This window comes from Micromys minutus (assembly GCF_963924665.1).
Source record: "Micromys minutus genome assembly, chromosome: X".
In the NCBI taxonomy this organism is placed as follows: Eukaryota; Metazoa; Chordata; class Mammalia; order Rodentia; family Muridae; genus Micromys; species Micromys minutus.
Genome location: NC_137970.1, coordinates 5,420,171 through 5,439,369, shown reverse-complemented (window position 1 = coordinate 5,439,369; position 19,199 = coordinate 5,420,171). Strand labels below are relative to the sequence as shown.

The 19,199-nt window shown below is 38.7% G+C and overlaps 1 pseudogene across 1 annotated transcript; it reads right to left on the bottom strand.

Moving 5' to 3' along the window:
• Positions 1-257: 257 nt before the first annotated feature.
• LOC308415829 (heat shock cognate 71 kDa protein-like) lies at positions 258-17,910 on the bottom strand (annotated as a pseudogene). Its single transcript has 5 exons — positions 17,792-17,910; positions 11,104-11,179; positions 7,989-8,101; positions 3,701-5,208; positions 258-631 (listed from the first exon to the last, which is right to left on the bottom strand). The product of its transcript is annotated as a heat shock cognate 71 kDa protein-like (transcript).
• Positions 17,911-19,199: the final 1,289 nt, after the last annotated feature.

Sequence of the window (19,199 nt, the reverse complement as noted above, 5' to 3'; positions counted from 1 at the left end):
TGTGGAATAATCAAAAGGGAACATTAGGTAAATGATTAAACTGATATGCAATTTCCTTTTTTTTTTTGGCACCAATTTAAATAGTTTTATTATTCCATGTTACTTGTATTGGGTCTCTGTGGAACAATGTTATACCCTCTACTTGGACTGACTTAATTCACTCCTTCAATGGTGGTACCTGAAGAAGCACCACCAGATGGAGAAGCTCTACCACTAGGAAAGCCACCAGGCATTCCTCCAGGCATGCCACCAGAACTCTAGTAGAGCTTGGTAATAATAGGGTTGCAAACTTTCTCCAGTTCTTTTTGCTGATGTTCAAATTCTTCCTTCTCTGCAGTCTGGTTCTTATCCAGCCAGATGATGATTTCAATGCACTTGTCAAGAATCTTCTGTTAGTCTTCATCATTGATGTTGCCTTGACGTTTCTCACAGTTGCTTTCATGTTGAAGGCATAAGACTTCACTGAATTCTTGGAGGAAACCTTATTTCTCTGCTCCTTATCCTCAGCCTTGTCCTTCTCAGCTTCTTGGACCATGTGTTCAATATGCTCCTTACTCAAGTGGCTCTTGTCATTGGTAATGGTGATTTTGTTCTTTCCTGTGTGCCTATTTACAGCAGAAACATTGATGATGTGCGGCATGCTCCTCGACCAGCGAGGAAAGATGACCACCACCAGAGGATTCTTCTCAGACCACGCTTTATCGTGGGAGCCTCTTGATTGAAGGGGAGAGCAGGAAGCGAGGGGCCTGAACTACCCTAGCTGTCCGCTTATATAGGGAGAAGCGCATACAGGCTTGCCATGATTGGTTGTCACCAGTCTGCTGACACCAGAGGCCTCGGGATTGGCCGGAGATAGGTTATGTACTGCGCATGAGCAGGGTGCAGCGCCTTAGCTGACAAGAGCATTACTATATATGGAGTTGTTTACCTCAAACCGTGAGGGAGCCAGCGCCATCTTGTAATGGTGTCCGCATTTGGCTCCCCACAGTTCCCCCTTCTGTTTTAACTTGAGCACAAGCAACATCGGACTTACTCCCGAACAAGTCTCCATCTCATGATGTGTGGACTGCTCGAAGGAGGCGGTGTCCAAGGCGTACCTTCTCCAGTGCAATGGGAACTAGCCCAGGGAGGTGCAAAGGCTACGCCAAAGACCAGGTTTTACACGTGCCTTCCCCAGTGCAATGAGACAAAGGCTGCATGTGCAACCTAACTTAAGTGCTCTTTAAGGCTGAGAGCCAAATTTGGGGTGAGGCACCATCCTCCAAGGTAGCGAATGCCTGGGTAATAGCAACCTTATCTCGCTGAGTCTGGGAGCGCAGCCGGCACACCAACCATAGACAAAGTATGCAACTTCCCAGACAGCAAGATATAAACAACCCCACCCCCACCCATTCTTAAAGTAGGACACAGCAGAGGAGAGCCAAGAGGTAAGTCCCTCAGCAAATCTAGGATCTAAGCGAGTAGCATTGATTGCAGTCACTGCTCTTCTTAGTTTGTCAAGGTTGGCATTGAAATTTTTGGACCAATATGGGCTTGGGGAATGCTGATAATATCCCCCATCTCAGGTCCGCCAAGGTCTTGGTCGCCATTGCTGTCAGTGACAGGAGCAGCAGGAACATCTTCTACCAAGGTTGACTCATTCTTGATGGGGCGCGTCAGCCAGGCTGGGACCCAATGAGGTGTTTCCTTTCCCTGGGGGAAAACACAAACAGCTCCCCTGGATCTCGATATAACCAGATCCAGCACATACCATTTATTATCCAGCACATCTTTCCACATAACTAGCCTATCCTCATCCGGTGGTCCCTCGGAGGCATGCCTGTTTGCGGCTGATTTTCCATCATCATTTAGATGCAAAAAATTAAGGGTAAAGAGTGCAAGAGAGACTCTTTCCCGGGGGGGGGGGGTAGCTCCTTCTGCTATACCCCCTTTTTGTTTTTGTAAATATTCTTTAAGATTTTTATTGACCCTTTCAACAATGTCTTGGCCTTGAGGATTATAGGGCAATCTTGTCAGGAGTGAAACTCCTATGTGATGGCAAAATTGCTTGAATTTTGATGAGGTAGGCAGGACCATTATCTGTTTTTAACACTATAGGTATGCCCCATGCACTCCATGCTTTAAGACAATGAGTAATAACATGAGAAGCCTTTTCTCCCGATAAAGGAGAAGCAAAAATGACTCTTGAACAGGTATCAATGGACACATGTAAAAGATACTGAGATAACTGTTTAGAATAATTTGCAGCTTTGGTAAAATTTTCATACTGAATACTGGTCACACATAATCCTGAGAACTTTCACTGGCAGCCCAACTGGGCATCCTGCCACAATATATCTGTTTTTGAACCAGATCAATTTTCTAAGGCATTATTATAAACAGTTTCTATATTTGGAGAAAAAGTAGAGGCCCTTAACTGCCCAACGTACTCCTCGTGATTGACAGCCAATCCAAGGAGGCAGGGCTGAATCTTTTCTTCCTGTACAGAAAGGTGACCACTTAGGTTGGGCTGGAATAGACAAATTACCCTTTGACTGGGAAATAGGCCAGCGACCTGCAATCCAGGTGGCATCAGCCTATCCAGGTTTTTTGTATAATTAGCAGTGACTCTACAAGTTTGGACTGACTTGGCCAACTCAACTAGCTTATGCTCCAGGCGGCAGACATTGTTATCTTCCTGGAACACTGGAAACATTTGCCTGAGGGCATGGTGTGTCTCCGGCGTACAAAAGAACTCACACTTCCTCTCTGAATAGACCAGAAAAGCAGAGGCAGCAGCTTTAAGAGCTTCCGGTTTTGCTACAGGAGTCTTCCGCCCGGGCTGAAACCGCTCCGCCTCACATTCTGCTGCCTCCTCCTCTAAATCTTCCTCTTCTGCCAGCTCTCAAGCTTTTTGCTCTTTTAGCGGTTACAAAGTATCCTTTCCAGGCAACTTGTACTTCGTTTCCCAGGGCACAATCGTCTCCTCTCTCAGTGGTCTTTCCGCCTTTCGATTTTCTTTTTCACCTGCAGGCACTACTTTTAAGCTTTTGTCTTTGTTTTCCTTTTTTCCTTTTTTCTTAGGCCTACCCAAGTTTTCCCCTTTTAATTTAGCTTCTGAGGTCTCTGACAAACTATCCTGGTACCTGGTTAATGCTCTGTGTCCTTCCCTACACCGCAACCAAAAGCAGCAGACAAGGGCAACAATCACCCAAATCACAAACACAGCACAGAGAACCAGGGGGTCGGGACCCGCAAGCAACATACCTGGGAAAACTTGACTTACCGACGTCGCCGCTCCTGCGTGTTGAGTTCTGGATCCTCTTCGGCCCCTCGCGCGGTCCCGGGTTCCGCCATCAGTTGCGGCGCGCTCCTCGACCAGCGAGGAAAGACGACCACCACCAGAGGATTCTTCTCAGATCACACTTTATTGTAGGAGCCTCTTGATTGAAGGGGAGAGCAGGAAGCGAGGGGGCCGAACTACCCTAGCTGTCCGCTTATATAGGGAGAAGCGCATACGGGCTTGCCACGATTGGTTGTCACCAGTCTGCTGACACCAGAAGCCTCGGGATTGGCCGGAGATAGGTTATGTACTGCGCATGAGCAGGGTGCAGCGCCTTAGCTGACAAGAGCATTACTATATATTGAGTTGTTTACCTCAAACCGTGAGGGAGCCAGCGCCATCTTGTAATGGCATCCGCATTCGGCTTCCCTCAATGATGCCTTTGACATCAATGTCAAAAGTAACCTCAATCTGAGGAACCCCATGAGGTGATGGGAGATATGCCTGTGAGCTCAAACTTAGCAAGCAGGTTGTTGTCCTTGGTCTTCGCCCTTTCATCTTCATACACCTGGATGAGTACACCTGGCTGTTTGTCAGAGAAGGTGGTGAAAGTCTGTGTCTGCTTGGTGGGAATGGTGGTACTGTGTTTGATGAGGACAGTCATGACTCCACCAGCAGTTTCAATGCCAAAGGAAAGAGGGGTGACATCCAAGAACAGCAGATCCTGAACATTCTCAGCCTTGTCTCCAGAATGGCTACCTGGACAGCTGCACCATAGGAAACAGCTTCATTGGGGTTAATGCTCTTATTCAGTTCTTTTCCATTAAAGATGTCTTACGGCAGTTTCTAAATCTTGGAGGTTCTGGTAGAAACACCCAAGAAGACAATATCATGGGTCTGTGACTTGTCTAATTTGGCATCTCAAAGGGCTTCCTCTACAGGGTCCAGTGGGCCACAGAACAGGTCAGCTTTCAACTCCTCAAATCTAGTGTGTGTAATGGAGATATCAGAGTCAATTCCCTCATAGAGAATCAATCTCAATACTGAGTGCTGGAGGAGAGGGTGACCTTGGCCCACTCACAGGCAGTGTAGAGATGCAGGACAGCTCTCTTGATCTCACTGATGTCCTTCTTGTGCTTTCACTTAAACTCAGAAATGAAATGGTTGATCATTCGGGTATCAAAGACTTCTCTACCCAAGTGGGTGTCTCCACCTGTTGATTTGACTTCACAAATTCCATCCTCAATAGTGAGGATTGACACATCAAAAGTGCCACCTCCCAAGTCAAAATTCAACACATTCCTTTCAGCTCCAACCTTCTTATCTAAGCCATAAACAATAGCAGCAGTGGTTAGTTCACTGATAATCTGAAGTACATTGAGACCAGCAATAGTTCCAGCATCTTTTGTTGCCTGCGCTGAGAGGCATTGAAGTAAGCTTGCACTGTTACCATGGCATTGGTAACAGTCATTCCAACGTAAACTTCTGCAGTTTCCTTCATCTTTGTTAGAATCATTGAGGAAATTTTCTCTGGGTATAAACTTTCTTTCTCATCCTTGTATTTGACTTAGACCTTGGGCCTACCTGCATCATTTACCACCATGAAGGGCCAGTGGTTCATATCAGACTTAACAACAGCATCATCAAACCTACATCTGATCAAATGTTTGTCATCAAAAACTGTTTTGGTCGGGTTCATTGCAACCTGATTTGTGGCCGCATCCCCAATTAATCATCCTATGTCCATGAAAGCAACATAGCTTGACGTGGTGCGTTTACCCTAGTCATTGGCAATGATTTCTACCTTTCCATGCTGGGAGATACCCACACAGGAGAAGGTGATGCCAAGATCAATGCCAACTGCAGATCCCTTAGACTTGGTGTAGACTTGTGTGTAGGCCCTGCTGCGCTGACGATGAGACCACACAAATGTCGGAGAGCTGGCTCTGTGTTCAATGAGTGATATGCAATTTTTAAGGAAGTAGCTTATGCAAATAAAAAACCAGGCTTTGTTCTGTAAGAGAGAGCTATCTCCAGCATATTACAGAACTGTCAGGTTGCATCTATCACTGACTATAACTCATTATTCTGCTGCTTTGATTTACCCCTTCCTGAGGACTCTCTCAAGCTGATGCTGGACCTTGGCAAAATCTGATTTAGCTGGTCTAGGGTCATAAGTTGGGGAATGAGGCTTTAGCTATTGGCTGCATGATATGATTATTTTCTATATCACATCTTCCCTAGTTAGAATGTATAAAGTGACAATCACTTACAGGGCCAATGACTGAAGAGCTGAATAGCTGTCGTGATTTATATATCATCATTTCCATATGGAACTTGTCCCCATGGGTATCCTAGTGGGAATATAAAATATTTTCTCCAGTGTGTGTGTGTGTGTGTGTGTGTGTGTGTGTGTGTGTGTGTGTGTGTGTTTTGAAAGTTGAGTCCCACACGGTAAAATTAATTTGAAAAATTCTGAAATCTTTATATGATGCAGCCTATCTGACGGAAGTAGGTAACTAGAGGCATGTGATTGAGGGCAATAATATAAGGGTTATCTTTTTGTCTCAGGCTTTTCTCTATATTAGGCCCAGAGAGTCAACTGAACAAAGTTGGGAAAGTGAAACCTGGACTATGTTGGAGATCCCAAGATGCTGGAAATTCCAGAATCATGGGATACCTGATAAAGAAAGTTATAAATTGGGAATGGAACCAGCCTAAGACAAAGACAGGTATTGCAGTCAACAGAGTAAAAAAGGAATTGGAGATCTGAATAGGACTTTGACACAAGACATCAAGATGCAGAATTTGGAGTTTGGCCTGTTGTTTTTTCTTTTCTTTCCTTTTTTTGTTTTGGTCCAGTATTTTCTCACTATACTTCCTTACTTCCCTTTTGAAAATGTAATGTATATCCTATTCTATTGTATTTTAGAAGCATATGATCTGCCTTTTGATTTTGACTTTGCAGGGGGATGGAGTTAAAAGATAACCATGACTTTCAGAAAAGAATTTGAATTTTGGACTTTTAAACTGTGTTGAGGCTATAACACATTATGGGAACTTTTGAAGTTGGACTAAGTGCACTTTTACATTGTGATATGGCTACAAGATTATGGAGGAGAGGGAGTGGAATGTGGTTGTCTCAGAAAGAATGGTTTCCATAGGCTCATGTAGTTGAACATGTAGAGAGTGGAACTATTGATGTAGCCTTGTTGGAGAATGTGTGTCCCTGCAGGTGGGCTTTGGAGTTTCAGAAGCCTAAGCCAGGCCCAGTGGTTCTTTCTACTACCTGTGAATTTGGATGTAGAACTCTCAGCTCATTCTCTAGTACCATCTCTAACTGTGTACTGCCATGCTCTCTGTCATGATAATAATAGACTGAAGCTCTGAAACTGTCAACAAGACCCAATGAGATCACACACACAGACACACACAGACACACACACACACACACACACACTTTTATTGTTGTTGAATCTTATTTAAACAATAGAACACTTAGAAAGTGTATGTAAAAACATCAAGACTTCTTATAAGTTACCAAGCACACTCTGAACCATGTTCTTAGTGAAAAGTGTGTGATGTGCCTTTTGTATCACAGTCCCATTCCAGACTCTGAGAGTAGAGGAATACATGAGCTGTTTTTCACGAAAGAATAGCTAGTAGATATAGGAAGGATAATTGATAGTGGCTACCATGGAAAAGGTTTCATAATAGATACATCAAATAAGTTGGAGTTATTGATCACATAAGTGAGCAAGAAAGGAACTAAACAATATGAAATGCCAACACAGGTTATCTGATATTCAGCAATCTCAGCACTTTATTTTGTAGCTTCTCAAAATTTCTGATTTGAAATAACTTGAGAAACATAAAAAAACAAATTTCCTTTGGTGAATTGAAACGTACTTATTTTATAAAAAGCACTGAGATATTCATTTTAAGATGTTTTTGAGTAAGGGATCTCTTTTAAAATGTCTGATCCATTAACACCAGCTCATGGAATATACCATCACACACATTGTCTTGTATTTTCAAAATGTAAGGAAAGTGTGCTGCTGTTGAGAATGTAAAACCCATTATTACATTCAGAACCTCATTTAATGAATAGCCTCAAACTGTCATAATTACATACTATAGCTATTTTCAAAATCATATTAACCATCCATATTGCAAATATATATGTATATATATATATACATACATATACATATATATAAAGAGAGAGTAAACTTTCCTAAAAGAGAAATGCTGTGTTCCACAATTTTTAAGTCTTTGCTAACATGTCAGTGAAACATGTCAATTGCAATTTTCATATGTTCAAATAATTTAGTTCTTTAAATATCTACACAATGCTAAACACTAATAAAATGTTTTACACACCAAATTTGCTTTTAATATAATGAAGAGAATGTCTCTAAGAGCAAAGAGTACTTTCTCCTCTGTATATATTTATATATTTTACATGTCTCTAAAAACTCAGTTAATTTGAGACAGTTGAGTATTTTCTGTACGCCAAGCCCTATTGTGCATACATACATGTACATGTATTTGTGGAGTGTGTGGGGGGTGTTGTACTATGCAAGTAGACATCAGAAACTTAAATAGAGTTTGGAAAATACAGGTTTGGGATACTTGAAGAATTACACCAAACAACCTATACCTATATAAGAATATAATAAATTAAATAAAATCATCTGTCAAATGTCTCCCCTAGTCAAAATACATTAGACAAAGCAAGGAAATGTAATGGTTGAGAAACTGGGCACTTCTCCCTTTTATGGTGGAAGAAATCGGGTTGACTTTCCTTTCAGTAGTTGTCACATCACTACTGAAAAGCTGTGGAAGAGAAGGGAACATCTAGTCAAAAAAGCACAATTAAGGTAAGTGCAGTAAAGCCCATTTTGCCCCCAAATGAAGCCCTAAATACATGGGCAATTTTCTAGGCCCTTTTACCTGCCTCCACCTAATTCTCCTTGTTTGCCCTTTCATGGCTCATTAACACTCAGTGGGCAGCTGTGCTTGTTCAGGCTTCAGCTCTCAGTCACCCAGAGCCTGCTTGAGTATCTGCTTTTCCATTATACAAAGCTTCTCCAAACTACTTTTAAAAATGTGTTTCAATAAACTTTCTATAAAGAACTCCTCCAGGCAAAAAGCTTTACAAAATATGGGCTTTTGATTTTGCTAAATTATCCATGGAGGGGGACCACACATACTAACATTCCTATTGTTCATTCATTCATTAACCTGGGAGGAGGAAACTACATGTGCTAATGGTCCTGGTTCCTGTTTTTCATTGATTGATTTGTCTTTTCTCTCTGGTTCCCTAAGACACTATTCATACCCTCACCTCCTTGGCTAAAAATTATTCTGTTGTCAGAAATTGTGACAAATCTGGATCCCTAATGGAAGTATTTGCTTCTTTGCTTAAAAATAGAGTTGAAAAAAAATCTCTCAGTCCATGCATCATGCCTCCTTTGAAACACCATTAAACCTCTCTTGGGTGCCACATGTAGTTGCCCGTGGGTAAACTTCCTAATGAAACTTTTTAGGCTCATGCTCAATAAAGCACAAAGATGCAAGTTCATGCATATCCAGCCCTATTTGCAGTAATGTAAAGAGATTCTGGGAGATGACCCATACATCTGAACTACTTGAACACTTCATCCTGCACTGCAGCTTCAGACAGCATCATTTGGAATTAAACCTACCTTTTTCACTTTCTGTCATTTCCAGATTTATCCAGCAGTATTTCTGAGTTTCCCATAAGGTTCCCTATAGGAAAGAGAATCAGCAACAATAGAACACCAATCTGAGTCTATGAAATACTGGTATTTGCATTATAAATTTATATTCTAGTTTTATATATGTATACATGCATGTATATTGTACAGAATGCATTAGTTTATAGAAAATTAATATATATATAATATTTAATTATATATTAATTTATCATTATGACATATATAAAATAAATTTATATATTTTAGATTACATTTAATATATAAATTGAAACATTATTTATTAATAGTAAATGTTTATCAATATTTAATTATATAGTAAATATATTATTCAGCTCTGGAACCTGTAAACATGATCCTTTTGCCAGAGAGGGACATTTGCAGGTGTCATTCAGTAAAGAATGTTAAAATGGAAGGGAAATCTTGTATTATCTATGGGAGCCCTAAATGCAATAACCAGGGTCTATAGATACAAGGAAGATTTGAAACACATCCAAGAGAAGAAAATACAAATATGGAATAAAAAGAAATTTGAAGATACTGTCCTTGTCTTTTGGGGTAGTAGGCTGCAGTAAGGCTAGCAATCACCAGAGCTAGAAAAAGAAAAAAAAAAATAGACTCTTTCCTGGAGCTTCCTGAGGGATTATAGTCTTGCCAACAGTTGGATTCCGGCACTGTAATGGTGACTTTAGGGGTCTGAACTCTAGTGCTAGATATTTTCCCATCTAGTTTATAGCAATTGTTCTGAAACCAGTGCAAAGTAGTTCACCTACTTACTGCAAAACATTAAGAATATATTTGATTAGGAAGCAAGCAAAGGTCAAAAGGGACCCTGGAGTTCTATCAAAGGATAAATACCCCTTGGAAGACCTATCATACCAGCCAGTTCCTACTTCTAAATCTCTACTTCATCCTCCTTAGTACCATCAGTGTTTATTAAAGAAGTAAATTCTTCATAACTATAAAGTCTCATTAAAGAAGTACTTGAAATGGAGAGAAAAATTCAGCCAAGAGAGGTGATGCCCTTATAATTTGTCATGTACTATGTATTTTTTTATTACAATACTAGCAATGGTAGAACTTTACAGATGGTCCTGTGGTTTGAGCTTTATAGATGGTCCTGTGTTTTGGACAGCATCACTGCATCACATTCTTTTAAAGTTCTGCTCTGGGAACTGGGACCACTTGTATATGACAATATATTTTAAACAGAGTACCATGATCCTGAAATAAGATCTACATGGTCCCTGTACACAGTTTCTCTTTATTAATCTGTGTTTCCTTAACACATCAGTTCAATACATTGAAGATAATTTGGAAATTTGTGCCTTGAAGTTGTCTTGGGAATCTCACAGCTTGGCTTCAAGTTCTAAAAGACACCTATCAAATAGCACAATTGGTTTTCAATTTTTTGTATTAAAAATATAGTAACAATTTCTATCCAAGCAGCTGGACACTAGTGTTCCCAGGTGCTACACATGATGAAGTTTTCAAAGTTGTGATGAATTAAACCTATGGTGTTAAGAACTTACAGTAGCAAGAGTGAACCACTATTATCTATGGTGCTGACATGTTCAGAGTCCTGTGGACACTGATGTTCTACCACTAACATTTAGATTTGAATTATAAATGAGCTTGTACATTAGCACCTTTCCATCTGTGTTCTGACTACAATGCCATCTCCCATGTATAGTGACTGGAGATATTAAGGATGGTGGCAGATATCCATTGGCCTGTGTATATTCTCAAATCTAGTATCCAAAGGGTCACCTCAACCCTCTCCATAGGTTTTGTACCAAATATCAGGAAGTTGCCTTGTGTCCGCTAAGGGCTTTTTAGTTTGATCCTTTTTAATGCCAAAGGGCATTTCTGATCATATTTTCTTACCTTTAATATGTTGATATACTGACTTTGCATTCTCTTTCTTTTCCCCAAGGATTGCTAGTAAACCCAGGGCCTCATGCTTGCTTGGTCAGTGCTCTAGTATTGAACTACCTTTTCTTGGAATTCTTAAGCAATGCAGAATAAGTGATATACATTCTGTGCATAAACAGTGCCACTCTTCCCAAATCAGGCTACAAAATGTATGCTTATCCTTACCTTTGCCATCAGTAAATATAAAGGAACATGGTAATCATTAAAGGCATAACATTGCTGTAAGAATGGAGGAATAAAGCTGAAAGAGTTTGAACAAAACATTGCTCTGCTTCTTGTTTATGCTCTGCTTTCATTTTCTTACATCCCTTGAGACCTGTATTTCTGGTCAGAATAAAATGAGAAATTTGTCTAAGGGAGAAATTGAAAGCCACAAGTACTCACAGGTACACATGTTGAAATAAATAGTAATAGAATTAAACACATAATTGTGGAAATCTACAATAGCCAGAAGTTATGTATCACTCCAATCCAGATAGAGTTCAAAGAACCACAGCACATGTACTTATTGATTTTGAGTAGAAAGTTGGTCAGGAAAGGCATACTTAATAAGAGACATAGATAAAGAGTGCAAAGAATGGCCTCTGGACAAGAACAACCATCATGGAAACACCATGAAAAGTTCAAATGCACCAATTAAACATGAAACAATCATACAAGTTTCTTTTTCCTAAGCATGAATGACTCTACAGTCTCTTCGATATGTCAGTGCTCCACAGAAATGGATACAACCTCAAAGGTTTTTATTTTGTCTATTTATTGACTGATTAATTGTAGTTCAATTCAAAGGAACACATAGATGCACACACACATGCACACACGCACACACATACATAAATACACTACAGAAACAAGACTACCACACATGCTAGAGACAACTGTGTATGTATTACATTATTTAAACTATGAAGTGGGTGCTATGAATCATGTTTAAAAGATTTGGAAACTAAGATTCAAAGAAAAAAAATTGCCCAAAATTGTAAAGCTAGGAAAACATGAAGCTGTACTTGAGACTCAGGCCTGAAAAAAACTGTTTGTACATGTTATCAGTCCAGACTTGGCCCAAGCTGGTGATCCTCTTGCTTTACCTTCCTGAGTGTTTGGTTTATAATCATAAGTCACTACACATAAACCTTATGCTCAGTTCTCAACAGTATCTTTAAGAAATATCTATGTTTAAAGCTACTGCTCATGATGATGGTCCAGCACAATTCTCTCTCACTCTCTCTCTCTCTCTCTCTCTCTCTCTCTCTCTCTCTCTCTCTCTCTCTCTCTCTCTCTCTCACACACACACACACACACACACACACTCACACTCACACACACACACACCCACACCCACACACACACACACACACACACACACAGCGAATTTGCCATGTATACCGGAGAATATTCTGCTACTATGGGATGGGAAGTTCTACAGACATACATCAAGCACACTTGGTCCAAAGTGAAGTTCAAGTCTAGTTCTTCCTTAGAAATTTCTGTCTTGTTTACCTGTCCATTGGTGAAATCAAGTATCCAAATCTCCTACTACTGCCATATTGTTCTCTATTTCTTCCCTACCTTAGAAGAATTCATAGCAAGATTGTTCCAGACTGGTTTTAAGAACTCAAAATTAAAGTATAAATAAACCCTCTAGTTCTTACATATTAAGAACTATCAGTACTTTTACAACATTGACCTCTTTTTCTTACAACTTTATTTTAAAAAAAGGTATACATGTACAGATTTTTAAAACTGTAACATAACACTATATGAATACATTTTTGTTAGAACTTGATTCTTTTAAAGGTTTGATAGTATCTATTGGAATCTCACTAGTTATCATAAGCATACATTGATCTTCTAAAAGATGATCAACAGCAGACAAAAATTTCCAGCTCTTCAACAAGGTAGAATAGCTTTGTGCTAAGCCTACCTACCCTTCTTTTTCCTGCGAAAACAAAAGCCATGACCATATTGCCTGCCATGAAGTTTTGTTTGTGCTTCTATGGCTGTTATACATAAGTGTAACAGCTTATACTGAGATAGAGAAGGTACTAGGAGCCACAAATCATAATCATTTTGCATACATTTGCTCTTATTACATTTTAACATATCTTTTCTCATTTACTAAAAAACACAGTAAACTCCAAGTGACACTGACCTGAGAATTGACACTCCTTCCCCAAACATCAACTAAACAAATTCTCAATAAATGGCAGCTACAATAGTCTCCGGACTTATGACCCCTGTTTTATCCAGTGGAGAACTCCATGGTCACATCCTATCATCGAGTTGCTCAAATCATCTTAGGAGATGGGGGTCCATGTCTCTTGGCAATATCAATTTTGGATATCACTTTTAGACTGTTTGATATTATAAGCTCAAAACTGAATACTTTAAAAAGCACTGAACATGAAAGGCTTTATCCACATGGTTCCCAAATCAGACTCTCCGTGGTCTTTCTAGTTCCTTCCAGGAGTCACACTGTCTATACTGATCTGACAGTTCTATTTGTTATACTGAAAGTTATACTTATCTGTCAGTTCTTTTTCTGGTCCATTGACCTTCAGTTTTGTTCTTTATTTAATTTTCTTATTGTTCTCGATCTTCACTACTGTCCTACCTTTCTTGGTGTTCACAGTCCCTGCAAGCAGAAAAACCAGGGAGCACAATAACATAACCTGATGCAATAGAGTGTTAGTGTTGAATTACCTTCTCTGGACACTTGCTTTACCACTTAGTGTTGATTATAGGCTATGCTTTAATATAGAATGATGCACCTTGATACCCTACTCAGACTTCTGACCCATATACCCCCCCCCCCAAGTTCTTTCTATTCCATATTATCATCCATCACACTTCGGATTTGGGAAGTATTTTTCTCCATCTAATGCCTTTGAATAAACTTTTCACACCCTGTTGCTTCTGACTGTAGAAAGTCAGCCTGATCTGTGCTGATGCAACATGGAGTTTTCTTGCCAAATGTCTAAGTGAGTTGATTTCTATGACACTTTACAACTACCCACTCAAATTCAAATTTTAAAAACTTGCAATTGTGTCTTGATTTTCTGCTCCCAGACAAACAAAACCAACAGTAATTTTTTTTCTTGCTAAAATATAACCTGTTGAGAACAGGAAAATACAGTATACTCCTTTCTAATGAATTCCCAAGTAATTAGACAGAAGGATGGTGTCTATCTACTAAAATAACAGCTATATGTGCATTGTTAAAAGGCATAAAAGTCATTTGGATGTATGTATCTGTTTCATATCCATGCATCTGAGGTAAGGTACTTTAAGCTGAGGTGGCAATCTATGCTCTTGTTTAAATTTTAACAGAGAATCAAGATCTGCTCAACTTTTTCCACTCTATAATTTCTGGCACATACCAAACTCATATTGAAAAGATTTCATGTGGTACATGCAAAATAAAATGGTCTTGTTGTGATATGACTTGCTGGATCATTGGGATCAAGTACTTAGGAATGAACAAAACAAAGAAAATAAATAGAATTTAAGGTCTTCAGTCTGAGAAAACTAGAAGAAATTTTCAAGATAACTTTGGGACTCTAGTTTCTCTATCGTTAACCCCAAACAAAGAAAAAGATACAGGCAAAACAGAATGAACTGGATGCAAAACGAAATACAAGATTACAAAACTCTATATTCTATCTGTTTATACAATGTTTTAGTTATCTTTAATATTTCTTACACTACAGTTGCTATCCCCTTCCCAGTTTGCCCTCCAACAGTACCTCATTCCATTTCTCCTCCCGTCTCCCAGAGGATGCCCCACCCCTAACCACTACCCTACCCTACCCCATCTCATCCCTTCCTATTCCCAGGGGCTTCAAGTCTCTTGAGGGTTAGGTGCCTCTTCTCTCACTGAGGCAAGACTAGGCAGTCTACTGCTGCATGTATATGTGCCAGGGGCCTCCCACCAGCTGCCTGGTTTCAAAGAGGCTTTCTTCACTCATAAGTACTATCTATCCTATGTAGTTGTGAATTCTAACTCTAAAATATTTTATCTTAGTGGTCCTTGACAAATTATTTAATCTTCTTGGTCTGTGTATTTTTGACTGTAGAACATGTATAAAAACAAGAATCTCATTGAGAGAGATTGGCATAGTGTCTGATGTGAAGAAAAATTAGCACTGATTTCAGCTATGGTTAAAATCATGGCTATAACAATTAAAAAGTGTTGCATTTTAAAACTTGAATTTCTTTGGTCCAAAACTTCAGAAGGTTTAGTCCAAGGGTGATTTGTATCATGTACTTGAGTAGAACATCATGGAAGAAGAAGTAGGTATGAAACAAAGAGCTGTTCATTTCTCACTGACCAGATAATACTTGACAGGATCAAATTCCTGATCCACCAGGGCACAGAGTAATATTCCCACTCAAAAACTGAGAGATAGAGGCGTGGGGAGGAGGGATGGAATCAAAGTAAGACTGAAATTGGAGGAAATTTATTGGAGGAAAATCCTGTAGCTCCATGTCTGGCATCTATAACATGTGGTATTCTGATTTGAGCTTGAAGAAGAATAAGGAGCTCCACCCTATCTATGGGCCTTAACATTTGTACCCCACATAGCATCTTGTTAGGGCAGGTTCCCTTCATTGCCTGCAGCTTGCATCATCAAATGTTCCAAGTTTTTGCCATCTCCCACATCCTAGGATCTCTGTTGTAGCTTTACGTTTTGTCCACACAGCTCCATTGTCTGCCTTCATAGGCCTTCCTTAAAAATCTCAGTTTAACTTCAATGACCCTATAACTCTTGCAAAAAGCAGTACCACATGAACAATGTTGTGATCTCCCACCAGTTTTAATAATAATCAGGGCCCTTTGGAGCACAACTACAACTGCTTTGGATTATCTGTATGATCTCTGAACCTAGTAAAACATCTCCCTAGGGAAATCTAAACAAACATGACATGTTGGCGACTCTATTTTCACAAGGGAACATCTGTCCAGTGAGTTTATAATTTTATACCCTAGAGTTTCTCTAGGTTGGTTCTGGCCAATTCCAGGTATTCACACAATTTTGCAAGGTAAATATTTTAATTATACTAATGTCATTATTAGTCACTCTTTTCTTGTTCATATCTTTTAACTCTAGCCCTTTCTGGAGATAAGGCATGTTTATCAAATCTTTCTACTTGGGATTTTGCTCCTGATTCTCACTCCATAGTGAGTTAAAAGCAGACAAGATTTGGGCATGTTATAGCTCTCTTAAAACCTCCTTTACTCAGTGAAATATAGTATCCATTATATTGTGTGACATCTTTAAACTCAGGCTACTTCAAAGTGTCAGGTCATGAACAAAATAGGCAAATTATTTTCCAGATGCAACATGAATTATTTTTGTCCATTTCCTAATTAGAATATTTTTCACATCGAAAACCTTGTGACTATAGCCTTTACTCTCTGTATTATATTTTTACCACTAGTCTGATCCTCTGAGATCCAACAAAATTGCCAAGTAATCTTTGCTTTGTGTGTCCTAAAGTTTCCCTCATGTAGACCACAATCCTTTCCAAATTTTGTTTCCTGAAAGCTAGTTCCAATGGTCTTTAAAACCACATGGTTGTGGTTAGTCAAAGAAAATACACTACTTCTTTGGTAACAATTTTTGTTAATTTTTTAAATCATATGTGATATAATATAATGGTGTATGCTTTCAAAGAAATCAGTCATTTGCTGTTTGGCCCCATGTACTTGAACATAACATCATAGTAGCAGGAGTGATTATGATCAACCAGAAAGCAAAATCAAATGTAGGCTTTGACATATATGGCTTCTGGTTAGAGATTCATAATAATTAGTCAAAGGTTAATATTATCAATTTCCCCAAATGTAAACAATGGGAAGACAATGTGAGAGGTGATGGTGTTTACAAAAGTAGGTAAAATTCTATGAATTTTAAAGACCTTTTGTGATCTTTAATCCTTTTGTAAATCCAACTGAAAATATGTTTTTCCCAAACCCTTGTCACCTTAATTGTGATGAAGAAAAATTTCTGGCTATAAATTAATCATTAATACTATCTTTTCCAATATCATATAGCTCTAACCCAAAGACTAAAGCACTGATTATTTGATTGGAATCCTAACTGTTGTCGAAAGTTTTTCATCATTGAGATATGAGTTGAGATATCTTCTTTCTTTCTTTATGGAAAATGAGGAAAGCAGAACATCCACTTCAGCGTCTTCACAGTTTACCTCCATAAATAATACCTATTCTGAGAGGAAAAAAAGGATATACATTATCTTCATATGTTTTAGGATCAAATACCTATAATAGCTCAGAAGCAAATATGATAAAAAGGATGATTTATGGTTTGTGACTATATGAATTTTGAGCCTCTTTGGCAGGAGGCTCTATTTCATTTCCATCTGTTAAGAATTTGAAGACAGTTCTACAGGGCATATATGAGTGAGTCTGTCTGACACACCCTTCCACACACCCTCCATATCCACTGTCACAGACTAATCTGGCCACCCTTTCCTGAATTGCAACCCAATATCTAAGCTTTTCCCAGAACCTGTTCTGTATATTTTCCAATGTACTGGTCACTCCCATACCACATTTAAACTCCACCCCAGAAGATCATCCTCATATTACAAGTATACTGGCTGGTTTTATGTCAACGTGACACAAGCTAGCATTATCAGAGAGGAAGGATCCTCAATTAAGGAAATATTTTCATGACATTCAAATGTAAGGCATTTTCCCAGTAGTAATTAATGGGGGTAGGGGGCTGGCTGGTTGTGGGTGGTACCATCTCTATGTTTGATAAGAAAGCAGGCTAAACAAGTCAGGAGAAACAAGCCAGTAAACAGCAAATCTCTATGGTCTTACCACGTGTCTCCAGGTTCCTGCTCTGCATGAGGTCCTGTCTGATTTCCTTTGGTGATAAACAGCAATGTGGAAGTATAGGTGGAATAAATGCTTTCCTCCAAATCTTTCGTGTTAGTCATGGTGTTTTGTGGCAGCAATAAAAACCCTAATTAACATAAAAGGCTTATTTCAAGATGCACAACATTTACACAAGACGAGACCCCTTTTCTACTTGATTTTGTTAAGTTTCAACCATTTCCATCCTCCAGGATAAATTCAAGTCATATATCCTTTGCTTTGCCCAAACCTACTTTGCCCATATTAGACACAGAACTGACAAAAAATTAACACATGCCCAGATTTTATCCCAAAAGGCAATATGTCAAGCCACTATCCCCCCTTTCAAACCTACCAGTCTGGCAAAATGTTTATCAATGAGAATCACCTTGATAAACCTTTATGCAAACGGAAATCATAAACTGCCTCAAAGAATTTAAGGACTTTAAAGAAGACACAACAAAGTAGTTCAATGAAATTAAAGATCTTAAGGATTATAAATGCCTAAGTGATACCCTAGAAAATACTGAAATGATGAATACAATCCAGAACATGAAAATGTAATTCAATAGACAGAATGGGATTCAAACTGAAAAGCAGATAAAATTGAAATATCCAAGAACTCAACTAAAAAATCAAAGGAAAGCTTTATAAACAGAATAGATCAAGCAGAGAATAGAATATCTGTACTCAAAAATAAACAATCTAGATAAAATAAATAAAGAATATGAAAAATAAAAACAAAGAAAAATAGAAAAGGAATATATAGGAAATGTAAGATACCATGAAAAGACCAAATCTTTGAATTGCAAGAATAGATGATGGTGAGAAATACCAAGTCAATAGCCTAGATTAGATCAATAACAAGAGCATAAAAGAAAAATTTCCCAAACTAAGGAAGGACATACAGATAAAAGAAGCATACAGAATGCCAAATAAATAAGACCAGAAAAGATAATCCCCATGGTATATCATAGTTAAAATACTATGCCTACAGAACAACAAAAAGGTGTATTAAAAACTGCAAGAGAAAAAAAAAAAAACCCACAAGTCATATAAATAAAGACCCATCACTTTAACAGCTGATCTCTCAATGGAAACTTTAAAATTGAAAAGAGCTAGAAGCAAAACATTTAATACATAAAAGACCATGGCGACCAACTTAGACTAATATAGCTAGTAAAATTATCTGCCATAGTTCTAGAAGAAAAATAAACTTTCCATGATATAAATAGTTATATTCTATGAGCCAAACTTTAAAAAAATACAGGAAATAATATTTTGGTCTGAAGAAAGTGATGAGCATGGCCAAGAGACTGTGGAAAGAAATACAAACCATAATTATTAAAATATAAAATGCTGCTGAGAGCTC